The 18,743-nt window shown below is 38.1% G+C and overlaps 1 protein-coding gene across 1 annotated transcript in view; it reads left to right on the top strand.

The window, feature by feature from the left end:
* The first annotated feature begins 10,593 nt into the window (after positions 1-10,593).
* Positions 10,594-18,743, top strand: part of NCKAP5 (NCK associated protein 5) — a 680,918-nt gene continuing 672,768 nt past the window's right edge. The window contains exon 1 of the mRNA XM_088146486.1: positions 10,594-10,835. The gene's annotated coding sequence lies outside the window, so the exon portion shown is untranslated. The remainder of the gene's footprint in view (positions 10,836-18,743) is intronic.

Raw genomic sequence — 18,743 nt, 5'->3', positions numbered from 1 at the left:
AGGCCTTAGTGGCAGAAGGATTCTGGAGGATTTCGGTGTAAAAATACTGGATGAAGATCTCTAAGAAGATTCAGCCAGAGACTCTTTTCAAAACAGTTCCCAGGTGATCTGGATAAGGCAACTGGCACTCAGGTGGAACATACCAGGAAAAAATAACAAGCTGGAAGTGGTCAAGCCTTATTGGAAGCTATAAAAGTTGATGAAACTATAGTACTTTAGAAGTGGAGCAACTGAGAAAGATTGTTTGCAAGCTTGGGAGAAATATGAGCTCAGGAGGCTTGGGAGAAATATGAGCATGACAAATACAGGAGAGGCAGGACAATGGTTGTGGCAAATCAGTCTGGCTTTTACACTGAATGATTCCAGGGGCCAAAAGCTGAGCCGTTCATGGACAGGGCAGACTCTTCTGATGAGGGAAGTCCCTGTGCCCAGCCTTATGAGGATCACTACTACATTGGGACTCATGTAGGGGAATCGAGCAGGAGAAATGATTTGGTGGCTGAGGCAATTGGCAGATGCACCAAACATGAGCGGTGCAGTTGGAATGCCATTAATTAGGCAAAATGAAACTGTGGGGAAGTAGAATATTACCAGGAGGGGGAGGGGTTCATGGTACTGCTGCAGAGAGGAGTGCCAAGAGGACACTGATGGCCCTATGACAGGAAATGTGCGCTTTGTATAGGAAGGGGGAAAGAGTGCCTGAAAGCTGACCTACTCTGGGCTTGGAAGCCATGTTCATCTGGTTAGTATTTGGATGGAGGATTACAAGGGAATAAACTGAATGGTTAAAAAAAAAAATCCCAGAACTAAGCAATGACAAATGTGTCTATCTTTTTGCCAAGAAAACTGCATGATTGTGTCCATGTGGTCACCAGGAATTGAGCTTCTGATTAAAAGGAGAGAGTTAATGGCACAGCATATGATTTGCAAAACATGCGCTTTTCTCAAATGTTCCTGGCATATGGGTGAGTATGGATGGCCTGACCAGAACCATTTTTCAAATGCAATTTTTTGGTTATTTATGATCAGCATCACTCCAGGGGTTTCAATTCATTCTAAATCAGTCATAGCCAAAGCCGACCACTCATGCCTGTCAGCATATCTGAAAGAAATCAAGGCCTATAGAATTAAACCAAAGAAATGGTTTTCCATTGAGATGAAATGCCCACTCTCTACTCTTTCCCAGAACATAAGAATTAGAAAGGGATTGTTAGTCAAGCTGGAGAATCTTTCTGCTGTCTCTGGTTTTCATATTTGCTTGGATTGCTATTGAAAGCAATCAATTTGTTCCTTTTCCCTCTGGGAAGAAAACAGAAGAAGCTTAATAAGAATCCTGTTTGATCAGGACAACATCCTATTTGGTTCAGCATTCTGTGTCATACAGTCAGCCAGAGGCATCCAAGAAAGTCAGCACAAGCCTGGACAGGTGAGTTAGAAGCTTCTTCCACTGTTTTTCCCCAGCATCTTGTCTCTAATTCAGGAGGTAACATTGATAGACTAAGAATGATCAATCCCTTTTTAAAGCCACCTGATGTAGCCGTTATTCCTCCCTGGTATTTGGATTGATCCTGCTTACTCCTTCCTGCTGCAATCAGTTTCTTCAACAAGGAGAGTGCTGGCTCAGACAGCTGTTGTTTTCTTGGACAACCTGTGGCACAGCTCTAGCAGTCCTCCCCCTGTTGCTCCTAAGGTCCCACCTGTTTAATATGGAATACAACCCCAGCTGATACATAAACAGGACAGGACCAAGGCACAAATATTCTTATGTATACAATTGTTCATCTCGCAATCAAGCCATTCACATTATTAAATGACAGAGTGAGAAGGCCTGGCAGATTGTTTGCATACGATGACCAACTGAAAATAAACCCAGCAGCACTGAAAGTAAATACAATGCATTACATGTGAAGTAGCAACAGCAGCACATCTTCCCACTACACTCACTTAAACACGCAGCAGCTAAATAAAGGGTGAAGTATAGTGGCGGAACAGAATGAAGTCATACGACAGCTGAGCCACAGGAATCAAATCCATCTGACAAGAGATGCTGAAAAAAATAAATTTCCTAAGAACACTACAAATGGGTGAGACACCCGGAGATCCCCTTTGCCAATCCTGCAAATGAGTTGAGGTGCCTATGGAATGGATCCCCACGGTGGCAGACGGTGGTACAAGACTTTAGGGAAAACTTGTATCAATACCCAAGTAGGAATTTATTTCTAATAGCTATCCATATATTTCCACAAAAGTGTTCTTTGGGGCTGGGAGCTATAATACATGCATGCAAAGAATTTGTAGTAGAAACTAGTTTTCCATTTTCTCTGGAGTTATGATTTGCCATCACTGCCTCTTGTCTGATACAATGGAACATTTTTGTTCTTCTCAGCCAAGCTACCTATCAGTAGCCTTGGGGAGGAAAAGTAGTGGTGAATTGCCATTGGAGATGGCGAAAGCAGGCTTTGCTTGTTTATATTTTTACTTTTTAAGGACTGATGATCTTTTCAATGATATCTATCATACACACACGTGTGTGTGTGCATGCATGCTATTTGACATGTCAAAGTAATACTTTCTCCCTTTCCCTCCCCTTTAGGCTGTTAAGTAGCTTAATAAAAAGTTCAATGTTTCCTTATGTATAAATAGCATAGTAAACTCTGTCATAGAAAACTCTGCTAGTTTACATTTTTGTTGAGGCTTGTTGAAGAAGAAAATCTCACAAAAGGATCAGGAATATTTAATAAAAGGATACTCTCTTCCCAAAGTCATTTTTTTTTTTTTTTTTGGTCATCATCCTAACATGTCTGTCTGGCATTCAAAGCCATTTTAAAGATGTATATCAAATATACCCAGGAATAGAAATCAAAAACTTTGCATTTAGACAGATATTTGTTGCTGTTCTCACAGTGTAAAACAGGTTGGTCTTTAGATAATCCTGGGTAGATTCATGTTATAACTGCACACACTAACCTGCAACAAGTTTGCTCTACTGAGCACAATGGCACTGGTTTATGAATTCATAATATGCCTAAGATTGGACAGTATATATCCAAGGTAGGAGTATTGATTAAAATACCATTTAGGACTGCTTCTGGTTTAGTGGGTTGAGGCTTGACAGTTATTTGGCAGCAGGAAACACATATATGTCATTACTCAATACAGGTAGTCCCTGGGTTAAGAACACCCGGGTTTCAGACAACACATAGTTAAGAATGGAGCCTTTTGTAGCAAAATTCAATGTTAAATACACAATGATTTGGGTTAAATACACAATGTTTCAAGTTCATTACCTAATACTACTTATACAGTATTATACAATGATACTGTTCCAGCTTACATACAAATTCGACTTAAGGACAGACCTTGAGAATGGAACTCGTTCTTAAACTGGGGACTACCTCTATGACTTTGTAGGGCTGAATAATACTTCTGAATTGATTCCAAAAAGCTGCTTCAGACTGCATGGGGATGTAAATATAGCACCTGCCTGAAACCTTTTAAAGCATCTGTATCATTTCCTGGGATCATGTAGCAGCTGCAGAAGGCAGCCATGCAATCCCAGGAACAGATACAGCTGCTTTAAAGAGCTAGAGATGTTGGAGGTACAAATCTAATGGTGCTGACTTTTTAGTAGCTCATGACTTACTGACCACAAGGGAACAGTAAGTGGATTGTAGATCAAGAGTTAAGGATTTGCTCTGTGTTGCCTCTTTTTCTATCACTCTGCTCACTCTTGGTCTAAAAGATTGCTCATGTCAGACCATTTCCTTCTGCCTTTCTTCCCTGGCGCGCACGCACACACACACACACACACACCCACAGAGCCCATATTCTTGGACTGTCCTCCTGTAGATAAATAGATGCTAGGCTTTGCCTATCCCTATAATAAATCTCTTGCTTCATTAATCCTTGATCAGGTTAAAATCCCACTCTCAGGAATGCTCAGATGTACAGAAAGAATGCTTTAACCTCCACAGCAAACAGGTGCTATGATTGTGCCCCTGCCTGTTCTGAGGTACTTTCTTGGACTGAATTTGAAGCACTGCACGGTTTCATTACACACTCCTTTATTTAGCCTGGGTTTTCAGGTGATGATCTTTCTATCCTTTCATAACAAGCACCACCCATAAAAACCAGAGCAGATTAAACACTACAAAATGAATATGTGACTGGCATAACTTGAGCCACAAGCTTAACAATGCAGGATATGTGGAGTTTTTCTTCTCTTCTGATGGAATGCAGGATATTCAGATATTCAGGTAAACCCACACCTATATGGTAAGTCTTCTTATGAAATGGTTTACTATGTGGTAATGGTGATTTTTACAGCAAGTTTTGGAGGCACAAAATATCTTGCTGCATGCACAGATCCTTTCACAGAATTGCATCATACGATGCCATGGACTAGATGTAGAATATTCAAATGTGCATAGATTGAACAATAAAATATTGAGTGGAGTATAATCATGTCAGTTCATTTTTCCGGTGGTTTTATGCTGCTTCAACCATTCCAATTCTAAGTGACTTATCAATGTAATAAACATATTTAAAAATAGTTAGAAATGACAATACAATAAATACACAAACCTCTCCTAAATAATATAAAATCAAATATGTCCTGGGTATATTCATTCCTCAGTCCACAGCCCCATGTGCTCTTTGGAAAAGCCACACCTTTAACAACTTCCTAAATATCAGCAATGAGAGTCAGGTCTTATTTTTGATGGATGGGAATTCCACTACAAGAGGGGAGCTCCTGCAGACATATTTTATGAGGACTGGGATGTCAGCAATCCTTCTCTTCAGGCAAAGTATTTGAAGTAAATGGTCTTGCAGATACCCAGGCCCCATATCTTATAGGACTTTAAAGATTGTAACCAGCATACTCCAAAGCTAATCAACAACCAATGCATCTCCCACAATATTGGTATTACTTGGCTATATCAGCATACGATAGTTTGAGCATGTCCACTTCTAGGAGGAAAGACTGAAGATTAAATTTTAGGATGAATTTCTGAGCTCTATTTTAAAGTATCAAACAAAACAATATGAGTGACATCACTTACTGCCCTTCATATCCTCAGCTTTAAATGGAACCCTTCTGTATCTGGAATCACCTTTGGTTGCTTCAGCTCACAATCATTCTTACCAGATATATTTCTATATTTAATGCATTCATAGCATATTTCTAATATAATGCATGACTCTACAAAGCTCCTTGCTTCCATAAAATAGTGGAAAATATGTGATATTTTAATCTGGAAAATATGGTTTTAGTATTACATAGATTGAAGCTTTGATTTGGCAAAAAAAAAAAAAAGTATATATATCTGATGTTTATTCCTATGAACCACATCTTGGAGAGCTGTAATTTCAATCCTATCAGCTTTCACGTTTAAAGGACTCAATGGGACCTCCAAAACATTCATTATGCAGACATTTAAAAAATCAAATATTCTGAAAAAAAGTTGCTTAGACCACAATCTACTATTTATGTATCTCTGTGGTGTCATATCAGAACAGTTCACGGGAAAAGGTATAACTCCAAAACTCCTATTAAATGCATTAATTTCATGCCAGGCTCAAAAAGGCCCCAGAAAAAAGTATAGCATTGAACATGGACCTGTTTCCTTTTTCCCAGGTTCTGACACAGAACCCACCAAAGGGACCTTCTGCCTTCTGCAATTTGTCTGATTTTTTTTCTTAAGAAAGTGCCTTATTGTGTGTCAGACACTGGGCTAACACTGTTCTGGTTTTTTCAAGGTTTCAGATAGAGGGAAATCTCTTTTATGACTGACTCTAGAGTCTTTTTCTCTTGATGGTTGGTTTGAACTTAGAACTTGAATGTTGACCTTCAATGAATGATAGTCCTTTCCTATGTGGCCTGCCGCTGCCATAGCCATGGCCAAGAAAAGATAGAGGAACAAAGGTAGCAGTGTCTGTGAAAAATTAAAACAAAAAACAGATCCATTGGCTCAAGGCTGCTAGAAACCCTGCCCTGATCTTGTCTGGCTTTCAGATAGTTAGCATCAACTGTGTGTTTATCTCAAAGCTTCATTATTATCAAGAATACTAGAAATTGACATTGAATAACCTTAACCAGATCTGTTGCTCCATGGATATTGTATGCATTGGTAAGACCAGGTGCCAGAATTAAGCTCTGGTGTTTTCTTTTGCAGGATTATGGGGAAAAGAACAAGAGAAAGAATTTCACAGAAAATGCTTAGAATATCAAGGCTCTTGAGCTCAAATTTCCAACCCTTGTACTCAGCCAACTTGTGAAATCATGCAGTTCTTTATAATTAGGTGGGGAGTTCTGTATATAATGTATATTTCGCTTTCAACACAGTAACTCTTAAGTGCTGCAATTTTTTTTACTCCTGGCAAATGTTGTTAGAATTTTAGCATGAAGACCGACAACATATATTTACAGAAAACAATCCTCATTGTTCTCTAGCCAGAAAATAATCTTTTATTTAGTGTCTTTATTCTTTCTAATACACCAGTGATGATAAGAGACATTTTAAGTTAGCCATTCAATTCCCTGGTGTTTTCTAGATATGCTAGATTACAGCTTCCTGAATTCCCAGTGTGGCAGATGACTGCTGAGAATTCTGGGATTTATGGTGCAACACATTTAGAAGGCAGATTTTCCTAATCTGGGTACCCTCCAGAAGTGTGGACTTCAGCTCCCAGAATTCCCAAGTCAACTAGCCATTGCTGAGAATATTGGCAGTTGAATCCATGTATCTGACAGTCCTGAATACTATGGCTTGAAGTCCAAATCCTTGACATTCCTGAATGCTGTGGTTCTTTCATAGGCCATGATTTTACACCAAAACTGGTTATCTGTGCCCAGGTTTTAGCATATCTATTTTCTACTGGATCCAATGGAAAAAGTAAAACACTTTGAATTTTCCCAGTGAAATAAATAGAAAGGTGTTCTGGAATTTGATTGACTAAGTGGTATCTCAAATATTTTATTTATTCCCTGATTTATGCAGATCAGGAAAATTTTTTAATCTATATACTCAAATTAAGAGGCCAAATCTAGATCATAGCTCTATGCAAAGTTTCTTGCAAATAGCCCCATTTGATTGGGATTGAATATGTGTTGAATTGTGAGTAAATATGTATATGCACATATTTTGTTGCCATTTTGCAGGCCAGAGCAGTTCAGAGTTATTCAGTGGGATGAAGTGCTGAAGTGAGGGCCTGTTTGACTGCAACCTTATAATGCAACAATTAAAGGAAGACAATAAAGTTATAAAAGGGTAATGTTTCAGAGCCATAGGCAAACCAAATATTATACTGTAGTGACAATTAGAATTGGATTTTCTTGTTTAGAGTTCTGGAACATATGAATCTTGGAGATAATTTTATTAAATGGCTAAGATCGATTTATACTTCACAGAAAGTATGCAGATGACCCGGTGTTAGTTTTGAAAGATCCACTAGAGGAAATAGAAAATCAATGGGAAAATCAAAGGACTTTAGTATGCTAGCAGGTTTTAAGATTAACAATCAGAAGCATGGAACTTGACAACCAGACAACGTAAATGGATTCTTTGTGCCCTTACCAAAAGACTGATATTACAGCATTGGAAAGATGAATTATGGCCCCATTTATTCAGTGGATTGAAGACCTGATTGCACTTGCTACTTATGAGCGGATTGCTTATAGACGTAGACTTTGTATGGATAAATATAATGAAATATGAGACTCATTTATACAAAATACAGTAGGTTAAAAAAATGATAGTCATATAACTGTATTAGAAATATATATATACTTGAATAATATTTGCATTAGATAAGTATATAAAGAATTGTAGTTGTTTACTCTTATAATGGCATATTAACATTTTTTTTCTTTGTTGTATTTCACTTTTTGGTTAAAGCACTTCCTATGTGTTTTTTTCTTTCTTCTCAATAATAAAAATAAATAAATAAAAGATTAACAATCAGAAGATGAAGATATTAACGAAAATATGAAATTAGAAGATCAAATAGAACTGATGGAGAAAACTAGTTTTAAGATTGAGAAACAAGTAAAATACTTGAGTATTATTATGACAAATATGAATTGCATGTTATTTCAAAATAACTATGTTAAGACATGGAATGAAATTAAGGACATGTTAAGATGGGAGAAATTAAAATTGTCACTTAGAATTTCTGTGATAAAAATGAATGTTTTGCCTAGAATGATGTTTTTGTTTCAGATAATACCTGTTTTGACAACTGATGTACCATTCAAACATTGGCAGAAAGATATATCTAAATTTATATGGCAAGGGGAAAAAAATGAGTTAAATATGAAGTGTTACAAGATGCAAAGGAAAGAGGAGGACTGAGTTTACCAGATTTCAAATTGTATTTTGTAGCTTATTGTTTGGTCTGTATGAAAGAATGGGTATTGCTGAGAAACAAGAGACTTTTAGAGTTAGAAGATCATGACCTGAGGTTTGGATGGCATGGATATTTATGGTATAATTAAGTTAAAATTAATGTGGATTTTAAAAATCATTTTATTAGACATACCATATTGAGAATATGGAATATATCTAAACACAGCAGTGCCTGAAAATACCTCTGTGAATCTCAGGATAAGAAGCATTCCATAGAAGAGAAACAACAAAGACAAATGGTTAATGTACCAGGAGTTATTGGAAAATCATCAAGGGGAATATAAGATTAAATCAGAAGGATATAGTTGTCAATGGTTTTCCCATTTATAGTTATCAGAAAAATTCAAAATGGATAAAGATTTATGGTATGGAACAGAATAAGACATAATTTGAAGTACAATTGTGCACTGATGATGAACATATAATTGCTAAAATGTATAAACTTTTGTTGAAATTTGAAACAGAGGAAGAATAGGTTAAAGAATGCATGATAAAGTGGGCTAAGAATTTTGGTTATAATATACAGATGGATCAATGGGAAATATATGGTTAAACAGGTTGAAAGTTACATTATGTTATGATCTTAAAGATAATTTTTATAAAATGATGTACCATTGGTACATGATGCTGGAGAAATTATTTAGAAAGTAAAGGTATTTCAAATATATGTTGGAAATGTGCACAAAATAAAGGGACATTTTATCGTGCTTGGTGGACATGTAAAAAAGCTAAAAAAAAATTGGATTCAAATATATACATTAATATGGAGGATTTTAAAGATTAATATTGTTGAAGCCAGAACTTTTCCTTTTAGGACTGATGGATAAACAGTTAGAAAAAAAGCCATGGAAGATTACTTCAATATATGATTAATGCAGTGAGATTATTATATGCACAAGGATGGAAAGATTCGGCATTACCCACCATGGAAGAATGGATGGTGAAATTGACAGATCTTGCTGACATGGACAAACTGACTTTTTTTGATTAGAGAAAAGACAATATCTACATTTATTGGTGATTGGAAACCCCTTATGGATCTAATCATCAAAACCATAAATCACAAGTTTTTTTTTCATTTTTATGTAAAAAGAACTTGTGATTTATGGTTTTGATGATTAGACAGGATAGATTATAGAAAGAAGAGAGTCATGATGTAACTTGAGAGAAAGAAGTTAAAATATAATTATACATATAACTACTGTGAAGAATATCAGAAGCTACTTCTTTATTCCTTTATATCTTTTTCTTTTTTCCTACTTTTTCCTACTTTTTTTTTCTTATTGCACTTTTAGCTTTTACTGTTATTTCTCTTTCTTTTTTGTTTTCTCTATTCTGTTTCAGTTTGTATTAGTTCTTATTATTGCTGTTAAAACTTTCAATAAAAAGTTTATACACACACACACACACACACACACATATAAAATAAATATTATACTGTAGTTTCTACTGCACTGCAGTCAAAAAGAGAACAGTGGCATAAAACAATATTAAAGCTAGCCAGAATGATTCGCTGACAATAGAATGGGTGACAAACCTCCCAGAGGTTGGTGGGAAATAACTTCCGCAGGAGAAATCAAAGTGAGGAGAAAAAAATGTTTGGCATCCAAGGAATAATGATTTGTTCCATTTCTGAACCCTCTGAGAACATTTTACAGTGTTTCACTAGAATGGCTTCTGATTCCTGTCCTTTTTATAGCTTCTAAATTAATTTAAAAACAATATACCAAAAATTAGTAACAACATAATTTTGATTCTATAATTGAGTTCCCTTATGGGGGGAGCCAATGATATTCCAGCAATCTCTTTTGGTCAAGTTGTTGGGACCCATTTCAGCTGCCAAGGGGTGTGCTTCAAATGCAAATTCCTGCCAAATGAGATTCTTTCTAAATTCCAGTCAATTAAAATACATTTAAAGGACAGCGGCTTTGGAGCAAAAAACAAAGCAAAACTGCATACAACCTTTGAAGCCATCATCACGTGAAAGTCACTCCATTTGTAAAACAAGATAATTAAAGTGACACATGGCTGTTATTATTTTTGTCCAAGGGGGTGGAATCTCTGCCCGGCGCCTGTGTGCAGTCAGAAACTCAGATGACATGTTCAGCACCACCTTAAAAGAGACAAAGCTGGGAGTGTTTGTCCGGGTGTCAGTTTTCTGCTCTTGGTTCTTTAAACCATGTGCGTTTGGCTGCTCGCCCTCAGTGGAGCTGCATACAAATATTGACAGAACACAGTGACATTTGTTAAGCTGGATCTTGGGAAGTGAGTGATTAAAACTCTAGGGGAAGATCTTAGCACTTCAAACCTTCCCTCCCCCCCCCCACTCCCTTCTCCCCCTAATCTTCACAGCTTTAACAGAGTGAAAGTGAAAATGCTGAGTTTAGTCAAACGGGAGCACTGACCTTTTCCTCTGCCTTGTTCTAGGTAAGGACAGACTTCTTTACCTTCTTCGTTTTGCCACGCATTTTAAATCTCTTTATAGAAGATGAACTTAAAATAAAAAAAAAAGAAAAAAGAAAAAGGGGGGAGGGGAAGTGTGTGACGGTGATGAAAGGAAGTATTAATGCTTGCAATTTCATCTGAGAAGTAATGAGATTATCTTGGGCCAGTAGATAGATGATCTTAGTCAGAAACTATGCACCATCAAATGTTAGTCTTACCTTTCTGAAGTTCCATGTTAGGGATTGAGATGTACATGAATTTTGAAAGACATTTTAAATATACCTTTTGGCCCAGTAATGAAGACTTGTGAAATTCCCCTTGGAATTCCACTGAGTGTCCTCAGCTGAGATTCTGAAGTTTATTGCCCGACTTTACTTGTGAAACTGTATTGTTCCAGTGGAGTAGTTAATCACTATCTTATTTCTAATGTATGATGAAGGCTTCAGAAAAACTTGTTTGACTTGAGGTTTTATTTTAACTTGAATGACTCTTGGATATGGGAATATTTTCTTTATGGCGTATGGTACAGGGGGAAAAAAATCCCTGAATGACAGTATGGATACTAAATAACTTCCATAACACCACTGAATATTCTATTCATGTTTTCAAATGATATGTTATAAATTGCAGTATTTGCAGAGTATATTAATAGTGGTCCTTCCAGTTCCTCCATGTAGAAATCTTATTATTCCATATTATAAGTCTTTGGGCTTCCTGTTTGTAAAAAGTAAGCAAAACTCTTTCATGTGAAGGGATTAGGTTGCAATAAGAGCAATTTGGGTAAACGTGCCTTGTCAGTCTGTAATGTGCGAGTACCACTGAGCTTATACCAACCTGAAACATTTAAGAAACACTTTGCCAAAATAAATTCTGGCACGCCGCAAAATGATATTTTTAAAAACAATTTTCCAACCAACTTCAACATGTGAGTTCAACTGTTTCTTTATTCTTTGATGTATTTTGGAAAATGTACAAATGCTAGCTTAACTATTAAAATCTGCAGTTGTGGGGCAGTGAACATGTTGTAAACTTTCTTTTGACTGAATGTCATTTATTCATGAAGCTAGTCCAAGTTGGTTCAATGGAACAGCTTGTTTCAGTCAGTACTGTGCATCATTAGTGTGAAATGAAACTAGTTTTATAGCAAATGTTTATCAGCATAGGATGTATATGTTCACTTAATATTGAGTGTTACCAACATAGAGCAAAATACCAATAAACAGAAAAGCATGTGGGAATATTACCCTTAAAGTGTGGCAATCTGGAGCCAAAAAATATACAACCCCCCCCCCCACACACACACACATACACAACATAAACACATATAGACATGGGATTATGGTGGTCTGAAACCCAGTCCTGCTCTGCCAAGAAGCAGAGTGGAGGTATTATATACAATTCCCTCCATTTTCCCTATTTTTATCTTTGTAATGCTTCTGTGGTATAATTGTTGTGGTTTTTTTTTTTTTTTTAATGGTCTACAGTCATCTGGTGAGTTTCATAGCTGTGAAACTGAATCTGTTTATTCAAGCAGGACATTCTATTCACTATAGCCAGGATGAGTGACATATGACCTTCTAGATAGCACGGCCAATGGTGTGGGACAGTCAGAACTGTCCAATGATAACTAGAAGATTACTATTCATTGCTTATTCCTGCACTGTGTTGATGGTTCTTAAAAGAAAAAAAAAAGATGAAGGCCTCATTCCTTTTAGCTTGAAAGATACCAGATGATATTCTGAATTCACTGATATAAAGGCTTTAGGTCCTGAGAATTACATACTTTCTGTATGGTACAAATATGCCAGACAATATCCATATGATAACAATCAACCCAAAGATCACATAATGATGGGTGGACTAATTAGGGGCTGGGTTATCATCTCAATAAATGAACAATCTGTTAATTTCCAGCAGAGCTAAGCAAAAATGTCACATCAAAGGGCAACTGAAAGGAGCTACTGTTCCAGAGGGATTTGTGAGGTTTGTTCAGGAAAACCATAAAAAAAACGCCAAATGCCTCAAACATGGCTCATTTGTTTCAATATATTTGCTGGCAATACTTTTTATTGGAAGACTGCTGAAAAATCTTCCAGAAAAATGTAGCTGTTTTCTATTGGGCTGCACTCTAAAGAGCTCATTGACACTAGGAAAGAAGCTTAGTAGACAGACACCGACTTTCTTTGAAGGCAGAGTGATTCAGTCTAGGGAACAAAAAATGGGACACCCACCCTCCCTCCTGCCAAATCTACAGGACTTTGGCTGAAGTACTGTTTGTACAACGGCAGCTACCTTTTTTGTTGCATGCTGGATAACATATACATAGCATATTAGACATCCTAATGATCTTCTCATATTGGACCACCACTCCCTCAGTTCTTTGTCACTGACCATGCTGGTTGGAAGCAAAGTTCAAAACATCTGGAATGTATCAGGTTGCCTTCCCTTGCATGAGGACAATGATGGACACGTTTTTTGCGTTTGCAAGGGGCTGCAAGTCAATCCAAAATATGATGCACAGTGCTGTCTGAGTATACCCTGCAGTAAACTTACAAAGATCCATTAAATAAGAAGCAGAAGCTTGTGTCTTTGCTAGGCTGGGAAGCAGACAGGTAACAGAGAGAGGCAGGTATTAGTCTGGCTCTAATCTAGTGCTAGGCTTTCAAGAGGCCCCTAGCTATAGCATGCTACAACTTTTTCTTGCCTATGCCATTGGGGAAACTCAAAACTGGTAAAAAAGATTGATCCCAATGAATGTTACCCAGAATTGCTGTTCTGTGAGTGGTGATTCTCACCCTCCCTATATGGATGAAAACTCTCTTTCTAGATCATCATTATCACAGTGAAAATTAACATAAAGCCAGAGTGATAATATCCAGTAGGAAGTATCTAGTGTCTTGGAAACAATGTGATGTTTCCAAGAGACAAAAACAGTCTATGGTATTTTAAAGATGCCAAAAATCTGCATAGGATAAACTTCTGGGATTATGTATACTTTATGACATGCATGAAGTGTTATCCAGAGGAAGCTATGCACGGACACACTTCTTGGTGGATTAAATGAGGAGAGAAATTGTAGACTGTGATGCCAGAGAAACATGATCACAGGAGGTTCAGCAGATATTATCATCTTATTGGCAGTGAAATGGTTGCTGGCTCTTATAGAGATATAATTTATTAATTTTATTTATTTATTTATTGGTGCCTTCAAGTCAGTCTTGACTCCTGGTGACTACCTGGACAAATCCCTGCAAGACTGGCAAGATTTTGGAAATGGGTTGTCATTGCTTCCTTCCTAGGGCTGAGAGAGAGTGACTGGCTCAAGGTCATCCAGCTGGCTTTGTGCCTAAGGCAGGATGAACTTGTCATTTCCCAGTTTCTAGCCCAATGCCTTAACCACTACACCAAAATGGCTCTCTACATTAATTTATTTATTAAATTTATTAATATTTAATAAATGTATAGGACTTCCAGGGCGGAAACATGGCAGACTAGCATGTCTTTGTACAGAGGCAAAGATCAGCAGCCGGGTAGTGCCCCCGAGCTAACAGAGCTTCTCCAGACAAGGAAAAAGCCACAAGGTTGCCTACTTGAGCTCCAAAGAGCAGCTCCTCACAAGGAAACCTGCAGGATTCTGGGGGATCTTGTGGGTGCCTCACAAGTAAAGATCACTGAGAGCTGTGGAAGAAAACAGCTTGCTTACAGCCTCAAGCAAAGCTTGTTTAAAGGACACTGGGTTCACCCTAACCATTTTTCTAAAGTACTTTTGGATGGAGAAAATTTAAAGTGTATAGAGACCTTCAAAGCAGCAGAGTGCCTAAAGCGACCCAAGTGAGTGTACCTTCGATCTGTAAAGATTAAAATAAAAGGTAAGGATGCAACTATAAAGACTTAAAAAGAATTGAAAGCAAAAAGCTTGCTGGGAGTTCGGAAAGTGAAAGTTAAAATGGACTAAGGGGACAGTTACATTTCTCTGAGCTTGGTTCTTTTCTTGCAAATGTTTCATTACCCGACTAGGTAACATCTTCATTGCTAAAATGGGTTGGGGTTTGCTCTCTATTTAGATACTGTGGCATGCCTTGCCAGTGTTGGTGGGCGTGGGGGTTTTGTTTTGCTCCTCTGTAACGATTGATTAGCATATGTTTACTGCTTGATTGTGTGCCTGGTGGTAACCTTTGCTTATCTGGATGATGATTGCTGGTGAGGTGATCTTCTGGTCTTTTGTCTCTTTTGAATAGTATGTAGATGCTGTTTATCTCTATATGTCTGTTAACTGCTGCCTTGTCTGAATACCAAGCTTCCAAGAATTCTCTTGCATTTTTGGATTTAGCTTGGTCTAAAATGCTGACAGTTTCCCAGTTAAAACTATGGTTCAGTCTGTCCAAGTGTTGTGAGATTAAGGAGTTTTCATCATGTCTTCTGACTGCTAGTTGGTGCTCGTGGATACGCTCTGCTAGTCTTCTGCCGGTGTTACACATGCTGCTCCCAGGTTCGGCTTATGGTCACTCACTCACACACTCACAGCCTGTTGAGGCACGCGGATCTTGTCAGCCCCTCTTGCTTTCTACCTGGGTTTCCCAGATAAGTGCGGCTGGAGCAGATAGACACACAGCCCTGGTCAACAGCGGGGAAATAATTAGGGATACACACAAATCACTTCCAACCGAACACTGAGGCACAAGAGGTTCTTTGTAATACACGGAGACCCAGTGAGTTTAAAGTAACAGCAAAACTTTACTGGTTGCAAGGTACATTTGCTCTTCCTCATACACACACACACACTTACCCACGTCCTTCCCAACTAGGCTGCCAGGCACTAGCTAGAGGGACGGAAGCCGCCATGTCTGGATGACTCAGATGACCAAGATGACTCAGACGACTCAGATGACTCAGACGACTCAGAGTGGGCAGGCTTCGGGACCCCTTTTATCCCCAAAAGGACAAGTTGATGGGATTGGGGTGAGGGGACCATGTGCTCAGGCCCAACCTCCTCTTTCTGGTTCAGGTCATGTGCTCAGGCCCAACTTCCTCTTTCTGGTTCAGGTCCTTTGTTTTTTCCTTAATTTTCCTTAACGACTTGCTTCTTTCTTATCTACCTCCCTGAAGGGATCTCATAAATAAGATTCCTGGCTTTTGTCCTCTCTGCTTACGTGCCTGCTTCATCTTTAGGTTATGGCAGCTTCAGCCTAGTCTCACACCTGTCTGTCCTAAATAGTGTGTGTTACAGTCCTTACACTGTATGTTGTAGAGGACTCAACCCAAGAAAACATAAGGCAGACAATCATACCACAGATCATAAGAACATGATATCAGCACCAACTGAAAGCAGAGGACATGGTAGCCCTCAATAGCCTAAGGAAGGACCAAACCATCATCATCCTCCCAGCAGACAAAGGCTGCACCACAGTTATTATGGCTAAATCACAATACCTGCAAAAAGCCAAAAAGTTATTAGAGGACAAAGAAACTTACATCCTTGTTAACACCAAACCAATACAGAAACTAGACAACCTAATCAAGAGAACCCTCAATGACCTAACTAAGAAAGGCCAGATCACAAAGGAAGAACAGTGGTGGATGAAAAGCAGTGGGCCCATCCTCCCATGCTTCTATGGATGACCAAATATACACAAGCCTGACATACCGCTCCGACCAATTGTATCTTTACCAGGGACTCCAACATACAACATAGTGAAAGAACTGACAAAAAAACTTGGACACCTCACAGAGAACAGTGAATATTCTATTAACTCCCTGCTACAGTGCCTCCAGAAAATCAAAGATGTACACATAGATGAAGATGAAATTATGGTCTCATTTGATGTCACAGCACTCTTTATGTCCATAAACTGAGAACTAGCAAAAGAATCCATATCAGCAGTACTACACAACACACCCAACTTAACCAAATACACCCAGATTGAAATACCCAGAATTATGGACCTCATCAACCTCTGCCTCACCACCTATTTTCAGTTTGATGGACAAATATACCAACAAATCAGAGGCACACCCATGGGATCACCACTGTCAGGACTCATAGCAGAGATTGTAATGCAACACCTAGAAGCTATAGCACTTCCTCACATACAACCCAAAGTATGGATCTGGTATGTAGATGACACATTTGTTATAATAAAAAAGGAACAACTAAAGAAGACACATGAAACCATCAACATCTTTAAAGGAATAAAATTCACTAGAGAAGAAGAAAGCAACACCACAATAACCTTCCTGGATATCCTCATTAGCAGAGGAAACAACAGTAAATTAGAAACCCAAGTTTATCGGAAGAGAACCCACACCAATCAAGTACTCCATTACCAAAGTAACAACCCAATCTCCCATAAAGGAACCATGTAAGAACATTATTCAAGCGAGCACAAACACATTGCAGCAACCCAGAACATCAGAAAAGGAAACAGACCACCTATACAACTTCTTCCAACAAAATGGATATCCACGTAATTTTCTCAAAAAGTGCCTGATCATTCAACCTACTACAACACAACCTACCCAAGCTATGAAAAGGATCACACTGCCATACATCAGAAACATCTCAGAAACCACCAACAGACTATTACAACCACATGGCATCTCTGTAGCACACAAACCAACAAAATCACTCCAATATATCTTAAATAAACCATAAGACCCAGTAGCCCAAGAAGAAAAAACAGGAGTCATCTACAACATACAGTGTAAGGACTGTAACAAACATTATGTAGGACAGACAGGCAGAAGACTAGCAGAGCGTATCCACGAGCACCAGCTAGCAGTCAGAAGACATGATGAAAACTCCTTAATCTCACAACACTTGGACAGACTGAACCATAGTTTTAACTGGGAAACTGTCAGCATTTTAGACCAAGCTAAATCCAAAAATGCAAGAGAATTCTTGGAAGCTTGGTATTCAGACAAGGCAGCAGTTAACAGACACATAGAGATAAACAGCATCTACATACTATTCAAAAGAGACAAAAGACCAGAAGATCGCCTCACCAGCAATCATCACCCAGATAAGCAAAGGTTACCACCAGGCACACAATCAAGCAGTAAACATAGGCTAATCAAGGAACAACCAGAGGAGCAAAACAAAACCCCCACGCCCACCAACACTGGCAAGGCAGTATATAAATAGAGAGCAAACCCCAACCCATTTTAGCAACGAAGATGTTACCTGGCCGGGTAATGAAACGTTTGCAAGAAAAGAACCAAGCTCAGAGAATCCCAAGGACTCCACAGTTCAACCCTGAGCTACACATATTCACCTCTACAATTAAATTTGGAGTATTGCCTTATTTAAAGTACTTTTGAATTAATTAAATAATACACACCTCCATGAGGAAGAAGATTATTTAAACTTGCTAAGGAGGATGCTTGGCTGACTTCATTAAACAAAGAGGTAAGTGGAGAAAGAAGGAAAACAGGAAGTTGTGAAAGATCATGTGACAACAGAAGTACAGAGTGCCAAAAGGGACTAAAGAGTTACGGACATACACATGCACACATAAGGCCTCTCTTTTATTTTTTACTTCTCCTTTCTGGATTACAGTTTAGGAAAAAAAATGGCTACTACTAGAAAGGCAGCAAAAGTTACAGAGGGGAGGAGAGGATCATTTACAGAGGTACAAGAAATAGAAAAAAGGGATTATGCCAGAATCCTTACAAAGGATGTTTGAAGAATTAGGAAATAACGCTATAACTGCGTCAGTGTCTGCATCAATGTCTGCATCAGTTACAAGAGACCTGGCTACCCTAGAAAAGAGAACTGAGGACAGATTTACAAATACAGAAGAAAAGATTAATACAGATGACTGGAGAGGTTAAAAAAATCAAAGAAAAAATAAACATTTTGGAAAATAAGATGGAAATAATAAATTGAGAGAT

Source organism: Python bivittatus, unplaced genomic scaffold (assembly GCF_059951505.1).
Source record: "Python bivittatus isolate LINGU-HERP-01145 unplaced genomic scaffold, Pbiv_v1 ctg000480_np1212, whole genome shotgun sequence".
NCBI lineage: Eukaryota > Metazoa > Chordata > Lepidosauria > Squamata > Pythonidae > Python > Python bivittatus.
This window is presented reverse-complemented; position numbering and strand designations above follow the sequence as displayed.